Below are 23,496 nucleotides of genomic sequence, written 5' to 3' on the forward strand. Positions count from 1 at the left end.
AGAGTATTTATTAGTGACTTAATCGTCAGTTTTATGGACTATATATTGGGCCTTAATAATCAACTGTGCTGTTTTTAATAACATGTTTTCGTAATTACCTAATAATATATCTACATTGTAATTATCAGTAGGGCTGTATTGTACATTTAAATAAAAAAAATATATAAAGCTATAACAGTTAGATGGAATGTACCTTTTGCAGTAAATACCTAAATAATAAGGGAAGCAAAAAATAAGAAACTCCAACATTTCAAAAAGTTTTAAAACGAATATAATTTCTCGATTTTGCACGGGAAACGTAGCTAAGTTTTCAGAACTTTTAAAGCCGGGAGATAAATTTGCGCCGAACCAATTTTATTACACAATTCTGTGCAAATTTCTAATATCCCGTTTTACATAATAGTAAGTAAATCGCAAAAGGGATCTCGCAAAGGGTTGTCTTCGGCGTAATAAACCTCAGTCGAAATCAAGTGAGGGTTGTCACTGGAGCCCGGCCCAGAGCACTGCAGATTACACAAATACCTCGCTAAAATGGACCTTTCCCAAACTTCTAGATGTAGGTTCTGCAATGCAGATGAGGAAACACCTATGCACATTCTATGTGAATGTGATGCTTAACATTATAAAAGAAGCCTCATCCTCGTGGGAGCACTGGTTAAATCTGAAGATACTACCTACCTAATAGCCCGATACATTACGGATCTGAGCTTGGAGGGGGAGATTAAAAAAAACTCTCGCCTTTCACAGTAGCCAGGCTCTTTTTATACCTGGGCTCGGAGGGCGAAAACTATTCACGGGATTCCGTCACTATTTATTTTTTTATTATGGATAACTTATATAGCGCCATTTTCGTAATAAAATACCTCAAGGGCGCTTTACATGGTGATTCTATTGTTAAGTTAATTTAATTGAAGCTTTTAAATTTGTAATTTAATTAAAATAATTTATTTTGTTGTCACGTGCTACGGATTTATTCAAATGATTTAGAGAACAAGTGGGTTTTAAGTTTTTTCCGAAACATCACTTCACTTTCACAGCCTCGCACCTCTGCTGGGAGAGCATTCCATGCCATAGGGCCTGCGACCGCAAATGCGCGTTCACCAAATTTAGTGCGCTGTTTGCGTAGAGGTATAATAACTATTTCTCTCGCCGTAGACGTAGCTGATCTAAGCGTGAGACGCCTGTCAGCTAGTTCATCTGGAATGCATAGTTCCCTTAGATATTCCGGAGCCGAGTTGTGCAGTGACTTATACATAAGCCAACAGAGTTTGTATTCGACCCTCTGTGGAAAATGTAGCCAGTGTAGTTCCCGAAGTAGTGGAGTGATATGACTGAACTTAGAGATTCCGAAAATAAGTCTCGCTGCGGCATTCAATACAGATTGTAGGTATAGATCTTTACAAGTCGCAGTTACGTCAGGAGCTTGTACAGCCCCATCTATAAAAATAATAATAAATAAATCCTACCCTACACGTATTTATTCAATGTTTTAACGAATGAAAACTGTATGAAATAGAAAATAAATTAATAAAATTCAAATTTATCGTGACAGCAGTCGGTCGGTAGAAGCCCTTTATAGTATAGTGTCTCAGTGTATGGCTGCGAGACATGGTGCCTATCTGAAGCAGACAAACCTAGAGACATTCGAGATCAAACATCCTGGAGAGATCACTCACGATCGCCGAGGTTCTCAGTAGAATCGAAAGGTACCTGCTCAAGACTATCTCCGAAAGACGTGCTAAATGTCAAGCTATGAGATTCTATAAAATAAAATATCCGATTCTATTTAATTACATGTTAAATCAAATTAAAATTACTGATGTTTCTACCGTGAGCGATCTGGGTGTTTTGTTCGATTCAAAATTATTATTTAAAGAGCACATTATTAAAATATCTAACAAAGCTGTAAAATTATTAGGATTTGTACTTAGAACCGGAAAAGATTTTAATAATATAAACAAATTAAAATATCTTTACACATCTCTTGTTAGAAGCCAACTAGATTATAATTCTCCAATATGGTCACCTTATCAAATCACTTTCTCGGATTCTATTGAGAGAATTCAGAAAAAAATTCTTAGATATATTAATTTTAAGATGGGTTTTTCTACTAATCAATTAAATTATAACAAAATTTTAGACTCTCTTAAACTAACTAAATTGCAAGAACGAAGAACATCGACCGATCTTACGACTTTATATAAAATAATAAAACCAATGTTTGATATCCCTGATCTACTGAAATTGATTTCATTCTATGTACCACCTAGATTAAGCAGAACATCTACAATATTTTATTGTCAAAATTCTCGAACGGTAGCTCAATATTACTCACCTATTGTTAGATTACAGAATACCGGGAATGAATATGCATCACATTTTGATATATTTAGTTTATCTCTGCCTAACTTAAAAAATAAAGTGACCAACATATTTTTATCAAAAAGATCAAATCATCTTCAGAAGATTGGGTTGGAATAGTTATAATTTGATTGATTAATGTATTTTGTTATTGTATAATTTCTTTAAAATATGTATTTCTTTATTTCAAAGCACTCTTTATACCACATATATGTAAATGGCAGAAATGCCGTATATAAATAAATAAATAAATGGATTGGACACATAGCGCGTCACGAGGGTCTCCTGCCCAAGCTAACAGGGGGGATGTCTGATGGGACAAACTATAGGGGGCGCCTTCGGCGATAATATTTCGAGGATTTATGCAAAGATATGATCTGCAAATCATACGAGGACCTAAAGAGGGCCGCACGCGACAGACCGGAGTGGCAGACATGCAGAGCTTAGCTGCAAACCCATCCATCTTAAAGGATTGAAACCAGAGAGAGGAGGTATCCAAAACAAAATAGCACGGGATACAATATTCTACATTTATTTTGTCTTCTTAGGACATTTTCATCAGTCGTCCTTACAATAACTGAACGTAGTTATGCAGAAAGTAGAAAAAACTAAATATTGGTGTTATCGAATTCAGGAAGGCCAATTGAACGTAGGTATGCAGAAAGCGGCCAGTCCACAATTTTGAAAAAATTAGATATTGTTGTTATCGGGTGCAGTAAGGTCAATTATATGTCCTGCTAAAAACAGCCAGACCGCTTTCATATAAAAAAAATGGTTTTAATCACCTTCTAAAAATGGCGTCCATCACAAAAACGGAAATTCTCAATTTGCAGAAAACACCCACGCACTAGAAAATGTTAACGAACTTTAAAAATCATTAAAACTGCTCAAATACATAATTAAATTCTTGTTTGTAATGTAAAAAAAACTAATATATTCCTTGTTTATCATTTGTTAAAGTCAAAAACATTCCAACTGTTGTGTAGATTTGTTCCTTCACTATTTTCACAAAGGTGCTATTATCTCAGTTTCACTTTTCTATGGCTGGCTGCTTTCTGCATAACTACGTTCAATTATATGTTCTGTTTAAAAACAGCCAGGCCGCTTTCATACAAAAAACTGTAATAATCACCTTCTGACAATTTCACGATATCAAAATGTCATGAAAATGAATGTCACCTCTCAGAGTTGGCATGAGGTTTTATTCAATATTAGATCTGGCTGTCATTAAATCTGGTCAAATACATAATATTTTTTTTTTGTATTATAAAAAAAAACTAACGCATGCATTGTTTATCATTTGCCAAAGTAAAAAACATTCCAGCCGTTGTGTAGATTTGATTACTCACTATTTTCACAAAAGGAACCCATTATAAGCAAAAAGGCGGCTGATTAAAAAAGTCATACTTTGAGATATCACACTTTTGAGTATTTATCAACTTTGTGAAAATGATTAAAAATTATAAATAATCATAAGCAAAACACAGCATGTCAATTGTTTCTAAGAATAAAACCAGTTTGTGTCATATCTACGCTGTTTTTTGCTTATGAATGAAGATACTGTATTGTTGCATAAAAAACTTAACTTTTTAAAACATTATGACGTTTTTCGTACTGAAATATTTTTTTGCGGCTTGTGGCTTTATATCGAATAGTTCAAAATTTCTTGTGGAATATTACCTCATATCTCATATTCAAACTTATTTCGTGATTTTTGCCGAAAAGCCTCCTTTTTGCTTATGAGGGCAGAACTGCTGTTTAGTACATCATGTGTTATATACGGTAAGAATAATTAGGGAACGAAACCTGGTAAATAAGGGTAAAAGTTTTAATATTAAACATTCAGTTTTGTGTGTTTGACATTTTTTACGGGGAGATGATAGGAACACAGCGGATGGTACATCGTTTAATCAAAATGTATTGCAATTTTACGTGCATTTTTTATTCAATTTTAAGTGTATTTAATTGAAAATTAAATGAATCGATATTGAATCTGAGTATGCCTCATGCGTATGGAGTCCGCAATATCAAAATCATATAAATTCAATAGAATCTGTTCAAAAAAAGTTCTTAAAGTACCTTTTGTATAAGTTCCAAATTTCTAACCCACGTTCAATTCAAATTCAAATTACGAGCAACTTCTAACTCTTTTTCATTTTAATTCTCTGATAAAACGCCACGTTGTTTTCGATATAAAATTTCTGTATAAAATATTAAACTACAAAGTAGATACTAACCTCCTAAATAAAATACAAATAAATGCGGGATTGAGAACACTCGGACCAAGGGAAATATTTAATCTGCCTTTGTTTTCAAATAATGCTACATACCACACACCTATGGCCCGCATGTGTCGGGAATATAAAATATACTGCCGAAACAATAAAATTGTCATTTTTCATGATACTCTCTCAGCTTTTGCGAATAATCTCTTAGGTATAAATATTATTCAATAAGTACACACGTACAACTTTTTTTTGTTGCATTGCAATGTATCCTGTATAAAAAAAATATGTATTACAACTTAATGTATAAATCTATTTTGTGTAATTCTATAATTGAAGATATAGTTATAGTTATAGGAACTACATTGGCTACGTTTTCCACAGAGGGTCGAATACAAACTCTGTTGGCTTATGTATAAGTCACTGCACAACTCGGCTCCGGAATATCTAAGGGAACTATGCATTCCAGATGAACTAGCTGACAGGCGTCTCACGCTTAGATCGGAAGAGGAAAAGTTATTATACCTCTACGCAAACAGCGCACTAAATTTGGTGAGCGCGCATTTGCGGTCGCAGGCCCTATGGCATGGAATGCTCTCCCAGCAGAGGTGCGAGGCTGTGAAAGTGAAGTGATGTTTCGGAAAAAACTTAAAACCCACTTGTTCTCTAAATCATTTGAATAAATCCGTAGCACGTGACAACAAAATAAATTATTTTAATTAAATTACAAATTTAAAGCTTCAATTAAATTAACTTAACAATAGAATCACCATGTAAAGCGCCCTTGAGGTATTTTATTACGAAAATGGCGCTATATAAGTTATCCACAATAAATAAATAAATAAATAAATAGTTGCATGTAAAATTGTACCGCCGAATGCTTTCAAATTGTAAGTTTTCTAGTACGTATCTTTGTTGAATTACCTAATAAAATAAAATAAAATAAAAAAATCGTAACTTTACGACCGAATACTACTGAAATAGCTCGATAGTGCATAAATAAGAATAAATATTACATGACGCCCTTCCTCGCTATTTTTCATATAATAGGGCTCACACGCTTACCAAATCTTATGCCAAAGTAACATATTGGTAGATGACCTAAACGGCTGGCCAAAGAGAAACAACTTTAAGTTAACGCATAGCTTATTTCAGAAAACTCTAGAGAGCGGCTTTATAAATTTATACTCCCGCGTTCAGCGAGAAAACGAAGACATTTCAACGAATGTTCCCGATAGATTTATCGTCCAAGAAAGTTTTATTGTGTATCGATGTGTGATTAAGATAATGGCCAATAAATAGATAATACAAAGATACGAAAACCACTTACTGATAAGCGTTATTTACACCAAAAGTCAATACCATTATAGGTGTTCGCTGTTGACTATAAACCAGTTAAGATGTGATAACATTGAAGTGTTTACAGTTAAATATGAAATATGACTGTCATGTATGAAGATAGCAGAGGAAAAGGTGAAATCAGTTAACTTTAGTACATATATTTATATAATTGGATAATTTATACAGCGCCGTTTTTGTAAAAATCACCTCAAGGGCGCTGTACAATAAATAAATATTCCACCACGTCTTGCAGCTACAGAGCGCATGGACGGTTGGGATTCTTGTTCCTCGTCTCCAATTATGATATACAGGAGCAAGATTACAGCACGTCTTGCAGCTACAGAGCGCATGGACAATAAGAAATCTAGCCACTATTTACATTTTTGTTTTTTAAATTGACAATAAAGTTAAGAGATTTAGTGATATTTAAAAAAAATATATAACAAACAAATTTATAAAAATAGAAGTTAGATTTGCAGCTACTGAGCGCATGGACGGTTGGAATTCCAGACCTTATTTACTAAATGTGTATATTTGATAGTTGAAAACATTTACCTAATGAAGCTAGATTACTAATCGTCTGGCAGCTACAAAGTGCATGGACGAGTGAAATTCTGGCAACTTAAAATTATCAATAAATTTACAAAAACAAACATTGAGCATATTAATAAATTTATAAGGTGTTCGTGCTAAAAAGTAAACAATAAAAAACTTAACAGATAAAGCACTTCAACACTATGGATGACATAACAGATAAAAATATCCGAAGGGTGGCTTTCGTAGATGTTCGGTGGTCACTGGTCACTGTTGCAGTATCGCACAAGTGCAAACACATGTTTTCGCTAAATTCCTAGAAGATGGTCCGGTCCACGCACCCACGTGTAGTTGCCGAAGGGGGGAAAGAAGTTTATTGTTCCAACGACTTTGTATCCATTTTAGTCTGTATTATTCCGTTTTATAATGAGAATGAAATTCCCGCTCAATTTTATTTTTTCTTTACATTATTATTAGACAAACGTGTGTATGAGAGTGTAGCTGACCGAAAACGTTAATTGTAAAACACTTATGCATAATAACAAATTGCTTCAGTATTTTAAGATACGAGTAATATCAGGTTTGCTGGGAGCTGGGAAATAATATATAATAATGGCGCGGGATTGAGAAGTGAAAAAAAGGATAACAGGCCAACCTCACAGCCTAAGTGTTGTAGTAAGTAGTTACTAGGCGGAGGATACCGGACGCGGAACTAGCTACAATCTACAATGGCTACCATTCGGGCCGGCCATCGGTTTCTTTATGTGTTCAGTGTTTTATTTATTTAGTTTTTTACTGTTTATTTTTATCATGAGCACTTGAAAAACATACTTCAATGTTTATTTTTTGTAAATTAATTGAAATCGTTCTGAGACGTTGCTAGAATTTCACTCTTCCACGCGGCTTGTAGCTACAGGACGCCTGGTAATCTAGCTCCTATACAGGTTGTTCTTTAAACCCTGTCACATCCGAAACCACAATGATCAGTATGGGCAAGAAGACATATTAGCATATTAAAAAAAATATTTAGAACAAAGTCAATTTAAAAAAAATATATATTTTAAAAAAAATAAATAGTTGCTAACTTCTGCAGCGGAGAAGCGAGGGGGGCACGGTCGCGCGGTTGATGGTGTATCAGACTCCCCCTCCCTCCTCATCGTTTATCCCCTGCAGAAGCAAGCAACCATTTTTTTTTAAATGTTTGTCTTTCTAAAAATTTATTTTAATGTGCCAATATGTCTTCTTGCTCATACTGATCATCGTAGTTTCGGATGTGACAGGGTTTAAAGAACATCCTGTATTGAAAACGGTTTTTTTTTTAAAATAATTACTTCATAGTCAATTAAAATAATATTGCCAATAGGGCTAGAATTCTTGCCGTCCATGCGATCTTTACATGAAAAAGCTAGAGAGTAGCCGCTAGAGGCGGCTCACACAGCGCAAACGTCTAGTATTCTTGTTACTTCGATTATTGAGGATATTACAAATGCTGTCATTTAATGCATGGAGAAGCATCATATTGAACTAGATTGAATTGTTCTGATTTCAACATATGAGGCTAAAAGGATGACTGAAGTGAGAAAGGTTTTTTTTTCTATTTTCTAGGCAATAATGATCATGATATGCTTGTTTTCAATTTTATGGATTTGGTGATCAACATTGTAAACACAATCGTCTCAAAAGCACTTAATCGCCAATTTAATGTTTCTTTACTTGAAATAGTGAGTAAATACGGAGATCTTCGCTGCAGTATAAGGTTTGTTTAATACGAAAAGAAATTTGGATCTCAGAAGAAATTTTAATTGTTGCACTGCTGATCTTTGGCTCTTTAAGATTATGAGTTTGTCGATCACTGGGAGGATAGGATTACGCAAAACATGAAATCAATTTTCAATATAATAAACAAAAAAAATATTTAAAAAATATACTGCCTAGATCTTTGGGCCCGGAAGGGTTAGTCAGAGTTTTTATTTACGATTTGAAGCACAATTTTTGAGATTTCATAATACGGTATAACCAAAAATGGGAGTGCGTCGGTAAATTTGTAAATGTCTTTGACGTGTCTCCATTAGTATACCGTATAACTTGTTTCTGACAGCTCTATTTTCTATTACTTGGATTTCCGATACATACTTTTTGTGGCAAATCCCCAGATGACATACCCAATGACAGGGCGTAGTAAAATTATTTCAAACAATACTACTACTACTACCATCACGCCATTTCCCCGTAGGGGCGGGCAGAGAGAATGGAACGCCACACACGTCTATCCTGGCATACATTCCTAGCTTCTTCCACATTCATACATCTTGTCATACACGCCCTTCGGTTCTGTCTGCCTTTGACATGACCAGACTTAAGATTTTGGTTTATCTGATCATGCCACGTCTTCCTCGGTCGTCCTCGTCTCACGTTGCCGTTCATTTTCGCCATATATACTTGTTTTACCATTCTTTCGTCGTCCATTCGTTCTACGTGACCGAACCATCTCAGAGACCCTTTCTTAATCTTATCAATTATACTTGACTCAGGTTTACCCTCTCGCCTGATTTCATCATTCGTAACCCTGTCATACATTTATTTCCCACACATTCGAGAGAGAGAGAGAGGTCGCATTTCAACCGCGTTCACTCGGCTTTCATCCTTCCTCTGCCAGTTCCATGTTTCGCTTACATACATGAGTGTTGGGACTAAAACTCCGTTGTGCACCGCCAGTTTAGCTTCAAACAATAAATTTACGTAAAACAGAAGTTTTCGATACACATAATGTTTTCACACAATATTGAAATTCGGATAGAGGCTAGATCGTTAGATCGCTAGATGATCCGGCCGGATGCGGTGTGCCGGTGTGCGGTATCTGTTGATTCTCTTACAAAAATATTTTTGGCTGTTTGTTTTGGAGAACGCACAGGACAGGAAATATTGGTTGTATTCTGAATAATAAATTATACTTAATAAACAAAATACATAATAACGGAAATGGCGCCGTGAAAGATAAGACAGTTGAAGAAATAGCGGGAGTGGCGTTATGGCGACTGCGACACGGTACAATCGCCATTTATTAGTACTTCGATGCTCGTTCAGTAGACTGCACGGTATCTAGGCTTAGATAAGATTCGAAATTAAATTATCACGCACTTACGGTGCTATTGTTTTCTTCCATCTCAAATCACACAGACAGATCAAATCCGTGCGGATAAATATTCCTGAAGATGCAACTAAAGCTCTTGTAAATGCTTATGTCGTTTCTCGTCTAGATTACTGTAATGGAATATACGAAAATCTCCCAAAATATCAAAATAATAAACTTCTATCTGTTTTCAATACAGCGGCGAGGCTTATTACGGAAGTAAAAATATATTCGCACATATCGCAACATCTTCGAGATTTGCACTGGTTAAAAAGTCCAGAGATAATAAAATACAAGCTTTGCTGGACAGTATTCAAATCCCTACATGAAATGGCTCCGAAACACCTATCGGACCTTTGTATTAGGGAAAATACATGTCAAAGAAAATCTACTCTTAGTTTAGCATTTTATTCAGGAAGAGGAAAACTTGTCTAAATCCGGCGCTTCCCAAACACTAGATTTGGAGATCGTGATTTTGCCGCCGCCGGCCCCTCTGCCTGGAACCAATTGCCTTTAAACTTACGGACCATCGACAGTCCCAGTCAGTTCAGATCCTAACTAAAATCCCACTTCTTTAGACTATCATACCCTCAATTTTAAATCTGGAAATATAATATATCACTTTAGTTTAGTTAGAATGTAAGTTTAGGTATACAATTCTAAAGCGCCCTTGAGGTGATTTTTTAGAAAAATGGCGCTATATAAATCAGCCAATTATTATTATTATTGTTTCGAATAAATTGCTATACTGCGCATGCGCATAAGTAGTAGTGAGAATTTTTTTTTATTCAAAACCTACCCATCCGAAGAACACGCCCTCTACATATCGAAAAATCTTTTCTTTTTTTTTTCATTTATCGTTCGAGGTTTTCCCAGAGCACGAATGATGCCATACTCAAAGCCCGTACAGGATGCAGAAGCCTGGGTGAAGATCTATGCGACATCCCATCGGCGACAGGTAATAAAGAACTCACACGAGAGGTAGTATCATACATGATCAATGTAGTGCAATTGGTAAAATGAAGCAAAGTAGGGAACAAAATGCCGAACAGTATTTTAGTGGAACGGAAGGCCTGTTGACTGCTGCCAACAGGCCGGCTTCTCCTGAAGAGTTTTAAGTGGTTTCCTCTCCACGTGAGCAAATGCTGAGAAGTTCCTGATTGACCCACATTAGTATATCCCTCCTGATCCCAGCAGTTTGGATAAATTTAAAGAAATTTAACAGCAGAAAAGTCGGAAGAACTTATTATTATCTTTTACAGAATATTATATTTTTTCTTTCTTATGCTATTCAAAAATATTGGAACTGTCCATTATTTATTATAGGAGCAAAAATTCATGAACATTTTTTTGTATACCCACGAACAGGCCATGCCTTTGTGGGATTTTATGTTTACTATTTTTCTATTAATATGTATTTCATCGATATGTAATTATGCTTTATTTTTTAATACTCTGTTTTATTTTTATGTTTATTGTAAAAAACAAAAAAAAATAATTTAAAAAAAAAACTGTCATAGAACAACCTCTGACGTCACACGCGGGTTGTTTCAGAAATACAAAACTTCAAAAAATCATAGCGCTGATAATACGATTTATGAAAATAAAAAAAATGTTTTTTTTTAAATATCCTATTAACATATAAAAAGAGAAAAAAAGACACTGAACTTCCTCATTGCAATGCAAAATTTAATTGGTTTATTTATAGACACATAATAAATATTTTATGAGTGTACTATTGATAGCAGAGGCGTTGAGCGATGATCAAGTAAAACTTGAAATGATTCATCCGATTGAAGTTCGTAGCGAGTCAGTCATGAGCTAGAAGCTAGAATCCGCGTGTGGTGCGGATACAGTTAGCGGTTACGATGCCAGATACCAGATACGCGCGTGCGAATTATTGAACTCAATTTGATCATTCGCCAAATTAAAATCTGGGAGAATTTCTCAATAGCTCTGTTACTTTACTTTGTACGTATAAGAGATTTAAATTGATCGGCGAATTACATAGTAGCCCATTCAACACGCATCGTCAAATTCCACAAGGCACGGTAAGATCAGGGTGGATTGACATCAACTATTTTATTTTGTATTTGTATAAATTAATTCAGCGGCTACTCTTAGATAAAAATCCAGCAAACGGAAATCGGGTGGAGATTAGTCGGCCCCATGGCGCACTGGATATTGCGTTTGCCTGACATTAAATCAATAAAAACAAAAGGAAATGGTTCATAGGGCACTGCATTGGTACACCGATTGCAGCGTATCTTGATAATAAAAAAAAGACATGAATGTAAGATGATCAGTCTTTTGCAATTTTAGAATTTTAACACGGAACCTAATCTTATATCTTCCATTATATTTGTGTTCATTTTACGCCGATTTTTTTTACGCCGGTGTCTCTCGGAACGGAACCCCGGCGTATAACGACGTTTACCTGTAGTAAAAAAATAATTTACGTATTTCATAGACCCTTAATATTTTTAAATTGTAAAAATCAACAATACCAACAAATCAATGATTTATGATTTTTGCTATTTCGAATATACCGCGTTATCTTTGTTTTTATTATTTTTCTACCTAAGTATGTAAAGTATTAAAATCCCAAAGTTATTTATTTATTTATTTTATTGGGTAAACAAACAGTATGTACACAAATATTGCCAATTTCTTTGTATATTAGTGTAAGAAACTCATGCACACACCAAAAAAATTGTTTACACTTAATACAATAATTTAACTAACTAACTAACTAACCATCACGCCATTTCCCCAGAGGGGTAGGCAGAGAGGATAGAACGCCACACCACCCTGTCCTGGCACACTTCCTTTGCTTCCTTCACATTCATACATCTTCTCATGCACGCACGTCGATTATTCCGACTTTTCACATGACCACTTTCAAGAATTTGTTGTACTTGATCATGCCATGTCTTTCTCGGCCTTCCTCGACTTCTACAACCAGACACATTCGCATCATAAATCTTTTTAGCCGTTCTTTCATCATTCATTCGCTCCACATGACCGAACCATCGCAAAAGACCTTTCTTAATTTTGTCGATAATGCTTAACTCAGCCTTGCATTCTGCTCTAATTTCGACATTAGGGCACCTATCATACATTGTTTTTCCGCACATTCGCCTGAGGGATCGCATTTCAACAGCATTCAGTCTACTTTCGTCCCTTTTTTTCCAACTCCATGCTTCGCTTCCATACATTAGGGTTGGTACCAGAACTCCATTATACAATAATTTAAATTATGTTCAATATAATAAATGTAAAAGAAACGAAATGTAAAAGAAACGAAATGAAAAAATATTTATTTAATAATCTGCTTCTCTCAAAATTTCTATAATTATTGACCTAAACTTACATACATTGTCACAAAAAATATCAGCCTCGGTAAATATATTGTTATACTGGTCGCATATTCTAGGATTTGTAGATTGTTTAAAATATTATTACACAGGGTGTTAATTAAACCCTGTCACATCCGAAACCACGATGATCAGTATGAGCAAGAAGACATATTGACACATTTAAATATTTTTTTGGAACGAATAAAATTTAAAAAAAATAAATATCACAAAAGCTAATGGTTGCTTACTTCTGCAGGGGAGAAACGAGGGGGGGAGGGGGGAGCCAGATACCCCAACAACCGAGCACCTCTCACTTCTCCCCTGCAGAAGTAAGCAACCATTTGTTTTTCAATATTTTATTTTAGAAAATTTTCTTTCATCTAAATATTTTTTTTAATATGCTAATATGTCTTTTTGTCAATACTGATCATCGTGGTTTCGGATGCGACAGGGTTTAAAGAACACCCTGTATAGAACATTTATAAAACAACTGTGTAAAGATATATTGTTATTATATTATTTTATAATTTTGTAATAGAACACTGTATGTCAATTGTATTTGTGTTTTATGTTTATAAAAGGCATTTGTGCCGTGTATACACTAATAAATAAATAAATATTATTATAAAGGCATTCAAATACTGGAAGGACAACAAAATAATTATAGACTTGTGTTTAATTTGTTCCACAATAACTCTGTAATCATCCGTCTGGAGTTCGCACGAACAATTTGACTGGCATGCAACGAATGAACCATAAAATTGTGGTATTGGCAGTGAACACAGCGTAAAAACATAGGAAATAAATTTGGATCGGATATTACTGTTAGTGGCATATTGCCCGTTAGAAAACAAGTTGTTAATTCAAAATGGTGGCGATTAACTCTACAAAAGTAACGCTGATGTTAGGCTCGGAATTAATGTTTTATAAACCGCCTCGCGTGATATGTAGCCGTTTCCAGCGACCGGTCAGCAGTCAGCACGTCAATATCGTCTAGACTGGAGATCGTTTTTCGACCGGTCGGATCGGAAGAATGTTGCTCTGGTCCTTCGTGCGAGCAGTGAAGGGGTCCCACAGGCCTTCTAATAGTTCCCCTACTGAATAACTTATGCATTCTTTCTTATCGACAACTTATACACGTATGTAATGGGCGGATGCCACGTTTGTAGAATGTTATTACTATTATAGCAATCGGCATATTGTTACTGTGGATAAAAACTAGACTGCAAAAAAGTAATATTTTGACGCAGTAAGTACTTATAACAAAATGGACTTTATACCACGATAACATCCAATATTTTATTCGTTGTTTTATTGTGAGAACGCTAATTTGGTGGGGTGTCTCCTGCGAAGGGGTTTCTGAGCTTCATTTTTGTGCGCAGGGTGTGAAGACAAGTGCCAAACCGTACCAAGATGACATTCTAGAGAAGGTTGTTAAGCCTCTCAATGACACAATATTCCATTCGAGACATTGGATCTTCCAGCAAGGTTTTGCTCCAGCTCATAAGGCAAAATCTACTTAGCAATGGCTGGAAAATCACATACCGGAGTTTATTAGAGCTGAAGATTGGCCTTCTGGAAGCCCAGATTTAAATCCGCTGGACTACAAATTGTAATCAGTGTTGGAGACCATGGTCTGTAGCAGACGACATCCAAATTTGGAGAGCTTGAAACGGTATATGAAAAAAGCAGTGGCCAATTTTCCCATGGATATCGCGCGTGCTGCCATTGACGATTGGCCGTCACGTTTAAAGGCCTGTTTGAAGGCAAGAGGACATTTAAAATAAAATAAAAATTTCAATTAGTGAAATATGCACGTTGGCCTAGTAATAAAAAAAAAACTTTTCTAAAATTAATTGCTTCTTTATTATAATAAAAACAGTTTGTAACAGTATTTAGGGCAGGACAAGGTATAAATGTGCTCCGAGGTATTTTATTTTATCAACGGAATTTATTGCTTTATCATCAATATTAATATTGTATCATGATTCTAAATATTTGTTCAATTCGCTTTGCGAGTATTTACACCCAAAAATATGACGATGTGCCCTTGTACAGTAAAAGATTATAAAAATCACGAGCATTTGTTTTAGCAAAAACAAAGATTGTATTCGAACAATCAAGTTCTCGATTATTATCGTAGGAATATGACTTTGCGGTTATGGCGCATCTTCCGAAGCGCATACTATCATGCGTCACGCATTGCATTGTTAAGGTGACGGATCGTATGAGGAGTGCGACCATCCAGGGTGCCATGCGCCATGCGCCATACTTAGCCACGTCCATAAAGATACGACGGAAACATCAACATACGCCGCCGGTCTAGAAAAGGAATCAAATTATTCGGCGTCATGTCAGGTTGGTTTTCATATTTTTTCGAAATACCCACGCGTGCTTAACTGCCATTATAAATAGGTATTTTTATCGTGGTGGCGTTTTTATCCCGAGTTTTATAGAATTCTAATAAAGATGGCGTTTTCTCTTATGAATATTAATGGTGCATAATTCGCTAGCGAGCATGCCGTGTTCCGCAGGAGTAAGAAGTAAATATTTTCAGGCGCCCGGGAGTTTTTGCTGTAACTTAACGTATGACGTATGACATGTGCCTAGTTTGTGTGTTAGTTCGTGTACTTGCACGATAAAACCTGCCACTGTGGAATGTCCATACAAAAAAAATAGTACACCCCGTTTGATTCGGAACCCCAATGGACTATTCTTCAACAAATACGTCTAAATGTTCCTTCACGTATACTGAGAAAATGAAATTCTGTTCCTCGGTCATCGTAAGACTAGCTATGGTTACCAGGCACCTCAACCCAGAATGATCAGATTTGTTAACGAAAATGACGATTTGAATTATTTTGGTAGTAATTTAAATAACTTTACCAATCAATTAAAAATAATAATATTCAATAAATTCGTTACTCCCATAATCAATCAGGACGTCCATTATATTTATTTGTCTTTGCTTTTTCTTTTATTGTCTCGTTTCTAGTTTTATATTACTGTATATAATTGTCTTTTTTGTAATAATATTATAATATGTTAAAAAAGGAGTCGGTCCGTAAGTAACATTTTTTAAATACATGTATTACTTTGTTCTTTTACTTTTTTTTCTTTTTACTACTTTTTTTTATTACATCTTTTACCATACTTTTTAAAATGTTTTTATTTTTTAAATATGTATTTTGCTATACATATATAATATATTGTTTACTGTCTATTACTATGTTTCTTTCTGTGCATTTTGTTTTTACTACGTATTTTACTGGGTTTTTTAATATATTTTTACTATGTCTTTTACTGTGTTTCTTATTATGTATTTTGTTATGACAACGTATTTTACTGGGTTTTTTAATATGTTTTTTACTATATCTTTAACAACTTATGTTCCTTATTTTGTGTTATGTTTTGACTAAGTATTTTACTGGGTTTTTTAAATACATTTTTTACAATGTTTCTTACTACGTATTTTGTTTTTACTACGTATTTTACTGGGGTTTTAAACATGTTTTTTACTATGGGCAGAACTGATCGAGAACAAACGGAAGAGAACCTCTGACTTCACACGCGGAGTTATTTCAGAAATACAAAACTTTAAAAAATCATAGCGCCGATAATACGATACATATTTTTAAAAAAAAACGACTGAATTTCCTCATTGTGGCAAATGACAAGGCGACATATGTCGCCATATACGAACTTACGATCGAAATACGCTGCATTTGGTTTACGAGTGCAGTGTCCTATGCACCACTGGGTGTGTAAATAAGAATGATAATGATTCTCGCTATCCATTATTTCGAGCAACTTCGTTTTGGAGGGGTGCGCCCGGTGCGGGTGTTTCAAAACGTAATATTTCAACATCAATACTTATGAGATTTTGACGTGTGTGTGGAATAAATAAGTACTAAGTACGCAAGTAATATTTTCAGACCATCGTTAGCTGGGAGTGGTCTTAATACTCTAACTTGTCATTTTCTGTATTGGGGTCACATACACATACACACGACTGCCGCTGATAGCGTGGACCAGAAGAAAATTATACGTTTGACAAGAAAAACCTCGACCGATATGAGATTTACACGAGACTTGGGACGCAATACTCCGAATTTCATTGAGAAATTCCATTGTTTAGACTACAATATTTTACTTATTAAAATGCTGATGGATACAATAAACCAACATAATAAACATATTATTTTTCATGTGAAAATGTAAACGTAATAACCCCCCCCCTCCATCAGGGCCCCGATTACAATGGGAAGTTTACATTTATCTTCAATTATCTACAACGTAAAATTAAGTTTTCTGTCCGAAACTTTAATATGGTCCTCACACAAAGTCACAAATATAAAAAATAAATTATTAAAATGTCTATATACAGAAGTAATTACCAATTCAGTTATTACAATGAAGCGAGAGTACATTTAAAAAAAAACTCTGGATAATAGACGACAGATTGTCGACGTAATGTTTATATTTAAGCTTTTAAATGGCATTACTGACTACCCCAATTTACTTAATAATAATAATAATATTTGGCTGATTTATATAGTGTCATTTTTGTAAAAAATCACCTCAAGGGCGCTTTACAATTGTACATCTAACCTTATATTCTAACTAAACTTAAGTGATATATTATATTTCCAGATTTAAAATTGAGGGTATGATAGTTTAAAGAAGTGGTATTTTAGTTGGGATCTGAACTGACTGGGACTGTCGATGATTCCTAAGTTTGAAGGGAATCGGTTCCAGGCAGAGGGGCCGGCGGCGGCAAAACCGCGATCTCCAAATCTAGTGTTTGGGGAGCGCCGGATTTCGACAAGTTTTCCTCTTCCTGAATCAAATGCTGACCTAAGAGTAGATTTTCTTTGACATGTATTTTCCCTAATACAAAGGTCCGATAGGTATTTTGGAGCCATTTCATGAGGGATTTGAATACTGTCCAGCACAGCTTGTATTTTTATCTCTCTGGGCTTTTTAACCAGTGCAAATCTCGAAGATGTTGTGAGACGTGAGAATATTTTTTTACTCCCGTAATAAGCCTTGCTGCTGCTTAGTTTAATTAATTTCCATGTACCTTTTAAACGTACCCGTCACACCAAATTATTTAACTGCACCGATGTAAACATTAAAGCAGCAAAACATTCGTGCATGCATAGAATTTGCAACTTATATAATAATATTATTGGAGCCAATGCGAGTGATATATTCAACTTGAATAATAATAAATTCAAAGGGTAAATCAGCGACAGCATGCAGGCATTGCCGTCGTGGGTGATCAGTGATGGGTAAATACAATATTATTTTTTCATTTTATTTTAAATTTTCCAAGGCATTTCATTTATGGTTTTCCAAATTCTATTCTTGTATTATATAAACTTTATTTAAGACACATTACGTATATTGTTCATTATAAGTTTGAAATCATTTTCTACTACTACTACTACTACTACCATCACGCCATTTCCCCGTAGGGGTAGGCAGAGAGAATGGACCGCCACACACGTCTATCCTGGCATACAATCCTAGCCTCTTCCACATTCATACATCTTGTCATACATGCCCTTCGGTTCTGTCTGCTTTTGACATGACCAGACTTAAGATTTTGGTTTATCTGATCATGCCACGTCTTCCTTGGTCGTCCTCGTCTAACGTTGCCGTTCATTTTTGCCATATATACTTGTTTTACCATTCTCTCGTCGTCCATTCGTTCTAAGTGACCAAACCATCTCAGAGACCCTTTCTTAATCTTCTCAATTATACTTGTCTCAGATTTACACTCTCGCCTGATTTTATCATTCGTAACCCTGTCATACATTGATTTCCCACACATTCGTCTAAGAGATCGCATTTCAACCGCGTTCACTCGGCTTTCATCCTTCCTCTGCCAGTTCCATGTTTCACTTCCATACATAAGTGTTGGGACTAAAACTCCGTCTACTATTCTTTTCTATTAAACTTTTCAGTCTACTATTAAGTATCTATTATATGATAACCATATTATTGTATATATGACTGTAGATTTCAATAAATAAATTTTTAAAAAGCAGAATATGGATGCAATTTTTTCTTCTAAACATGTTCAATTTTATTTTACCGACGAAGATACTTTAAATGTTCATGCAAATATACTCATTTTCGTTCACAAATATCGATTTTTCTTTATAGACAGTCGAAGATAACTCTGTTAACTTCCCATTGTAATCGGGGCCCAGCAATATTTAAAATATCTTATAATAAACTTGCTTTAGCATTGTGTTGTCATAAATATGTCAACAAGGTTTTGAGTGTGTCCAAATGTTTGCAGACAGGCAGGATTTCCTCTGGTTATTAGTTATTTAGATCTTAATTTGTTGCAACAGAGAGGGAAAACATTTTCGAGAAGGTAATATGGAAGTCTAAGCATTTACAGGGCTTATGACTTGTCATTGGCTGGTTTGAGTGGCCACTTCACACACTGTGTAACCATGGTGTGAAATTGTTATCACGTCGCTTATTAGCACGTCAATAGTTGTTTGTGATTGAGCTATAGGAGTTCAATAAAGGAATTTGATAAAATGTGCATATTTTTAAGGGCTGGAATTTCTTTAAAATAATATTATAAATATGGCCAATTTGTGAGTCTGTACTGAATGCCGCAGCGAGACTTATTTTTAGTTCAGTCATATCACTCCACTACTTCGGGAATTACACTGGCTACGTTTTCCACAGAGCGTGGAATACAAACTCTGTTGGCTTATGTATAAATCACTGCACAACTCTGCTCCGGATTATCTAAGGGATTTTTGCATTCCATATGAACTAGCTGACAGACGTCTTACGCTTAGATCAGCTACATTTACGTCGAGAGGAAAAGTTATTAAACTTCTACGCAAACAGCGCACTAAATTCGAAGAACGCGCATTTGCGGTCGCAGGCCCTACGGCATGGAATGCTCTCCCAGCAGAGGTGCGAGCCTGTGAGAGTGAAGCGATGTTTCGGAATAAACAAAGTAAATTGTTTTGCTTAAATCACAAATTCAAAAAGTTAAAATTAAATGTATTTATTTATATGATTACTTTGTAAAGCGCCCAAAGTATCATAATTTTTAAAGCATCGTTTTTATTTAAGTAGGGCGATTTACAATAAAATTCCGTTAATATTTATATGAATCAATTGAGATAATTCAAAAACTCATATTTTAAAACTAAAAGGGAGAAATCCGCATGTAAATTAATTTAACATAGGATTGCTTAATATATACTAGCGGACCCGACAGACGTTGTCCTGCCCGAACGTTGGCTTACCTGCTATCATCTTGGAAAAATACTTTGCATCTAGGTACTTGTTAGTGATTAAATTCCAAAACTAAAAATTGTTGATATTCAAAAAATATTGAATTTAAGTGGGTACTTGTTTATGGTTGAATTCCAAAACATAAAATAAATATTTTTTTCAAGTATGGCATTCTTTTTGCAAACGTCAAACTCCGATCGTCTCACCAACAAAGTGGTGTACTTATGTAGGAATACGATTTTTTTAAATGTATTGAATTTAATATTATTTTAGTGTTACCAAAAATCTAATAAAAAGAAATAAATAGGTAGAAATTATAAGGAATTTAAGGAAAGAATCTAATTGAGATCCACAAAAAACAAATGTTTGTAAACATTCAATAACAAACTTTTTTTTCGCACAAAAAAACAACGTCTTTCAATTTTTTTGCAAATACATTCTCCTCGAATGCAACCCTGGTAGATCGATGAATAAAACATTTATGCTCCTAACTTTTTTTTACATATTCGATTGAAGATTTTAATATCAACGAACACGCACAGCGCAAAGATCTATATTTCTCTGAAAACCGCACGTAAATCGGTTAAGCCGTTTAGTAGGAGTACGGTGACATCACACTTAAGCTAGGGTTTCCTAGGACAGCGGTGCCCGTATCTTAACGGCCGTAGTGAACGGTGATGCGGTATACAGCAGTTGTAACGGGGACTAGAGAGTGGTTTCCTAGGAAAACGGTGTTATCAACACCATTTAACACCGTTTTCCTAGAAAATCATTTTCTAGTCACTGTTACGACGGCTGATCACCGCATCACCGTTCACTACGGCCGTTAAGATACGGGTACCGCTGTCCTAGGAAACCCTAGCTTTACATAGGAATTATATATATAAAGATTTAATACCTGAACGATTTATATCAATATTTTTTTATTGATAAATAAACAAATAAAACCTGTGATACGAACTCCCTCTCTTGACACAAGTATCTAGCTCCATTAGAATGGTAAACAAATAAATATATAGGAAACATGTAAAAAAAATATATATATATAATTATAACTTTAATTTAAAATGTTTTTTAATTTCACAGGGCTGTAAATAACTCGCCTATTAGAGCGGGTGCGAACCTCGGTCTTTTTTATCCGCGACCTGGCCACGGGACCACAACCCGATTCACGCCGACCCTGCCAGGAATCGAACCCGAGACCTGAAGACTGATCCCCACTCATCCAGAGCTCTGGCTTTTTTTCACACAGATTTTTTTTTCTACTCACGCACCAAGGATAAATCAACTAATAAAAATACCTCCAGATTATGGTCGTATTTAAAAAAATAATTTAATTTTAAAGTAAGTACCTACCCAACTTATAGCTAAGAACATTATTTTATGAACGCAACAGCCAAGAAATCGAATAAAAATACATTGTTGCACTTTTTCTGACGGGAGCGCAGATTGTTGATAACCTTGGGACACCACAAAACTAAAACCAGATATGAAAATACCAGCTCAAATATTTCCAAATACAAACCGAATTAATTTTTAATATAAATCGTTAAAGGGCCTTTGATTTTTTTGCTGTGGTCTTACTTTGTTTGACGGAAAACTGCGAACGAGACGCTTTTGGTAAAAATAATGAATAAGGTCACATTTTGATCAGTCGCCGGTAGAAGTCCGGCCGAGTTTAGTAGCGACGCCGACGCCTAGAAGTGACCGCACAATGACATCATCCTATCATGTCAAATCCTCAGAAAACAACACTTAATTGTATAATAATCTCAATAACAAGCCAGCCCGCTCGTATTTATATTCGGACATGTTTATCGGCGGCCTAAATATAACGACATTCGACATAACGGTTACCTGAATCTCGATATCTCGCGCACATATTTGGCCAATCGCTCTAAAGCCGATTCTCACCAAAATAACTCGGATTATCGAGGTATTATGATGTATTCATTAAATTTATAAAACTGCGAGACACGTGCGGTATCGGGGGAGTGAGAAATTGCGTAAATTCTTCGTTTCGGCGTGGAAAACCGTGTCACGTATCCTAACTTGACACAAAAGTAGGTTTGCCCCGAGGTAAACGCGACAATTAGGCAGTAAGGTAAAAAAAATAACTTTTTACGAACGCTTCAGACACCGATTAATAATGTATTAGGGTAAAGCTTACCTTCGAGTCAAAACAAATCCATCCAATTCAGGATACGATGCATAAAACACTTGACACTTGTCCACAAATCAACGCACTATCGAAGGGCTGGGCACATAAACAGAGTCGGTTCGATAGTTTCCGCGCGCATAATCTGAGAAACTATGCACTGAACGGTATTATTCTACCGTGTAACACAATGTCCGTGGTAAACTGCACGTTTTATTGTGTTATTTTCGTTAAATGCGCACGGAATCGGCGGTTCTATAATACGCAAGACGGGAACTGGGAGTGACAGTGACTACATGCGCGGCAAAACTGACGCCATCTTGAGATATTACGTCATTCGTAAACATAGGAATGCGATGCTACGCCCATTCATATTACTGCCATCTAGCGGTTCTTTTTCATATAACTTTTATTAACATTAGTTCCAAAATAACCCGTCTGTCGTTATCCTTTTAAGAAAATTAATGAAAATGGTGAAGATTGAAATATTATATGACCTATGAAATTTATTTTTGTATTCTTTCTTTCGTATTTTTCAAAGAAAACAAGAAACGTTGCTCTGGATATTATTTTTTATTTATAAAACGGTACATTTACATAGTGTTTTTATGAGTAAAAAATGAACTGGCATTGGGCATATGCAACTCCTCATTTTTCCAGATTTTTCATTCATTATACATTTTTTCCAGACATCAATGATTTTTTCCAAAACATTTTTTTTATATAATTCTATGATAAGGAGTTTATACATTAATAAAATGAAATAAATATGTGAAAAAATATATAGAATAGAAATGTAATTATAGAATATGAATAATATACAAAGAAAAAATGTTTTTAAAAAGGCCTGTGGTGTACACATTTCTATTTTAAATTTTGGTTTTCCTGTTAAGTATTTCTTTTTTATCTTATAGTTGTGATATTGTGTACTTATTTTTTGTTTTTAATTTTTACAAATATTATCCTTAAAATAAATATTCTTGCTTCTTATAGTTAGTATTTATTATTAAAAAAATAGTGTAGGTAATCATATTATGTTTTAATGTAAAGTATCTTTACCGTATCAAAAATAATATGTATACATATATATTATATAATACAACAGAG

At 34.9% G+C, this 23,496-nt stretch overlaps 1 protein-coding gene across 1 annotated transcript in view; it reads right to left on the reverse strand.

Moving 5' to 3' along the window:
• Positions 1-22,716, reverse strand: part of LOC148277602 (protein 4.1 homolog) — a gene marked incomplete at its 3' end in the record, with an annotated part of 121,613 nt that extends 98,897 nt beyond the window's left edge. The window contains exon 1 of the mRNA XM_088232662.1: positions 22,402-22,716. The remainder of the gene's footprint in view (positions 1-22,401) is intronic.
• Positions 22,717-23,496: the final 780 nt, after the last annotated feature.

Source organism: Micrasema longulum, unplaced genomic scaffold, assembly GCF_059751315.1.
Source record: "Micrasema longulum isolate JH-2025_06_02 unplaced genomic scaffold, ASM5975131v1 h1tg001008l, whole genome shotgun sequence".
Taxonomy (NCBI): Eukaryota; Metazoa; Arthropoda; class Insecta; order Trichoptera; family Brachycentridae; genus Micrasema; species Micrasema longulum.